The sequence below is a fragment of the Tenrec ecaudatus genome, chromosome 2 (genome assembly GCF_050624435.1).
Source record: "Tenrec ecaudatus isolate mTenEca1 chromosome 2, mTenEca1.hap1, whole genome shotgun sequence".
NCBI lineage: Eukaryota > Metazoa > Chordata > Mammalia > Afrosoricida > Tenrecidae > Tenrec > Tenrec ecaudatus.
The window spans coordinates 227,787,179-227,790,768 of NC_134531.1; the positions used below are offsets into that span (position 1 = coordinate 227,787,179).

The 3,590-nt window shown below is 40.6% G+C and overlaps 1 pseudogene; it reads right to left on the bottom strand.

Annotated features, from left to right (window-relative positions):
• Positions 1-287: 287 nt before the first annotated feature.
• LOC142440540 (U2 snRNP-associated SURP motif-containing protein pseudogene) lies at positions 288-1,859 on the bottom strand (annotated as a pseudogene).
• Between the last annotated feature and the right edge of the window lie 1,731 nt (positions 1,860-3,590).

Here is a 3,590-nt window from a genome sequence, read left to right on the forward strand (position 1 = left end):
ACAACATCCTAAAACAAAATACTACTGCCAGCAGATCCAGTATACACATTACTGATGAAATTCTTTAACACAGTAAAAATTTTACCTTGAGAAACAGCCACAACGAAAGTAATTTGTACAATATAAAACAATGACAATTCTAAAGATGCAGTTGCTCATGAGTTTACACATGCATTTGCAAACAAACAAACAAACAAAAAACCCCAGGAATGCTCTTTCATTTGTTTGTTTGTTTTGTTTTTGCTAAAAACAGACTGTTCAGGCACAAAACAAAACCGCGTTTCCAATAAGTGACAGCATCTTAAAAATATGTGAACACTATGTCAGTGTTTGTTTTTCTTTGATTTTTTATGAGACCTGTGTGGAGACCGGGACTGGGATCTGGATTTCTTCCCTGATTTTTAAGGGGATCTAGACCGAGATCGCCTAGACCTCTTAGGTGTCCTTGAACCAGACGGTGACCTTTTGGCCTTTTTGCTCACATCTCTGGGAGAATCTTTGTGAGATGACCTAGACCGTGAGCTCTCTTTGTGAGACCTTTCAGAACGCTTGGATCGCTCTGATTTTGGTGAGGGGGATTTCACTCGCCTGCCACTGCTACTGCGAGATGGGCTGGGGGATGCACTGTGTCGCCTTTTCCTTTCTTTCCTTCTTGGAGTACACTCATCTTTTTCATTCTTATCTTTGGATCGAGATTCCAATTTTTCCTTATCCTTCTTGTCTTGTTCTTGTTCTCTTTCTAATTCCTTCTCTTTTTCTCGTTGGAGAAGTTTGTCTCTGTAATGTTCTACTTGCTCCTGAAAGCTCTGGCCTGGTTTTTTAGGTCATTTCCCAGATTCCAATTCATCTTGAAACTTCATAACTTTGAGCTCAATTTCCCGGAGTTTAGCTCGCTTTTCCTCACTCATTTCAGAGTACTTAGAGAACTTAGACTCTGTCATTTCTTCTTTAATGGGATTTAAGTACAAATGATGCTCTTCAGATTTGGAACTTTGAGTATCATCTTCATCTTCACTTTCCTCTTCTTGATTTTGATTTTCTTCTTCTGATTCTTCATGCTGGTCAAATAACTCCCACTTAGAAGTTGTTACAGCCTGTGCTTCCAATTCCGATTCATCAACAGCTTCCCACTTGGATGGGGCAACTTTAAATATAGGCTCATTTTTCTTTGAATCTTCAGTCACGTCCAAAGGTACTCCATCAAGATCATCAATGGGTGTAGTATCAATAGGAATTCCATCCACATCTTCAAGAGCTGCACCATCTAGTTCTTCCTCAATGGGGGAACCATCTAGACCATCTGGTACATCCTCCGTTTCCTTTTCTTCAATAATATTTACAAGCCCTAAGAAAATATTTTGCAGTTTGATCAAAAATGGTTCTGGATAAATAGCCCAATCTTCCCATGCTCTGAAGCAGGTCATTACCCTTTGCTTAAACTTTTCAGACTGCAAATGGCCTTCAATTGTACGATAGGTAGCATTGAGGTCTGAAAATATCTGGCATAACTTTGTTTCAAAAAGTTTTCTATAATAGGAAGCATTGGCCACTTTGGCTGAGGAGTTGTGTAAAACATCAGAAACCAAATATAACCTGGCAATCTTTTTAGGAAGGGGTGTCTTTAAGATGGACAATGACTCCGTAATGCAATCCACTATTTCTTCAGCAGCTTTAGCATTATTTAGACAGAAAACCATCGCATCCCCAATATCATTCCTCCTTGGAGTTAGTCCTCGTAAGATTTCTTCTAATTTATCCCTCTGTTCTTCCTTAAGAGCTCCCTTTTTACTAGGTTCCTCCACAGATGCTTCCGTGTCTTGCTGGAAGATACCTCTTTTACCTATCAAAATGGCAAACATTTCAGAGTGTATTAAAACCTAGAATTGGTAAAGACACAGTGAGAAAATACACTGAGTTTGGGGGTTTCTTCTTTCTTTGCATAAACATTTGGCAAAATCAAAGTTAAATACAGATTCAACTCAGAAAACTCCACGGCTAGTAACTTAACCTATGGAATTCACACACATTTTTATGAAGCGCCGTAGCACTCTCCACAGCCACTGTCCTATTTCACAGTCCCCCGAGCAGTGTATGAGAGCTCCAGTCTCTCCACACCCGCTCCAGCATTTGTAATTGTCTGGGCGGGCGGTGTGTGTGTGTGTGTGTGTGTGTGTGTGTGTGTGTGTTTATTTGCATCTTTGCTATCATTGCTGTTGAGCAGTTTTTAAAGTACACTAGTTTTTAAAATACACTACCTCTGAAAGTTAGGGTAAGAGAAAAATGAGAAGGAATTGAGGAGGATGCTGGGACTAGAAGGAAATGAAAGAAAGCAGAGGAAAAGGGTAAGAGTTTGGACGAACAAGTTAGAGGGAGACAACAAGCCCACAGAAAGTAGAAGGAGGGATCAGAGTCTGGAGAATGAATATCCCGCCTCGCCTATTTCCTCCTTCCAATTTCTAACAGCTGCTTTCCATTGGCTGAGGCAACTATAGGTAAGGTGGCAAGGGGGTACATTGACGAGGTACATGTTCAGGTCAGTCTCCGCAGGAAAGCGTCAGTGGGGAAGGGTGGAGAGTACAATCAGAAGGGCCCACAGAAGAACTCCTTCACAGATGCTGCTATCGGCTAATCTACACAAAGAAGTTGGTAGCTAAACTAATGTTAGAATTCTGTAATTGTTAATAGATAAATGGATGAGTAGATGAATAATTTACATGCTCGGAAGTATGTGACCTCATCATGAATTAATGTATCTGATACAATAGAATGCTACTGAGTTACTAAGACAAATAAGGAAAATCTATACATAGCAATATGAATAAAACAAAAAAAGAATCACTCATAGCTAGCATATAATAACCAAAACCTTAAAAACCAAACTCACTGCCATTGAGTTAATTCTGACTCATAGCGCCCATATAAGGAAAGGATACAAGCCACATTGGATTTTTGATGGCGTAAATCTTTTTATGGAGTAGAAAGCTTTATCTTTCTCCCTCAGAGCACCTAGACGTTTGAACTACTATCCCTGCCTCTAGCAACCCAATATGTACCCACTATCCCACCAAACTTGCTGTCACTGAGTCAATGCTGACTCATAGTGACCCCCTATGAATTTCCGAAATTATAACTGTTTAAAGAGAGTAGAAAGCCCAGTCTTTCTCCAGCAGATCTGTCAATGGTTTCGAACTGTGGTCCACGTGGATTGCAGCCCAACGCATAACAACTACATCACCAACATTCCTATCCCACCAAGGCTCCAATATATAATAATGAAAGTGTTATATTACATGAGGATACATTTTTAGATTCCTAGAGTCCCTGGCTATACCTAGGGAGCCCTTTGGTATAACAAGTTACACACTGGGCTGTGGTTTAGGTTTTAGATTGCTACCCACATCAGCAATTTGAATCTACCGGACTCTCCAAGAAAGATGGGGCTTTCTACTCTCATGAAGATGTACAATCTCAACCCCCCCGACCCCGCCGGGGTAGTGTTCCTCAGTCCTACAGGGTTACAACGAGTCAGAATCAGTCTGTTTTTCTTAGTCTCTGGGTGGTGCAAAACGTTAGGAGCTCATCTGCTAACT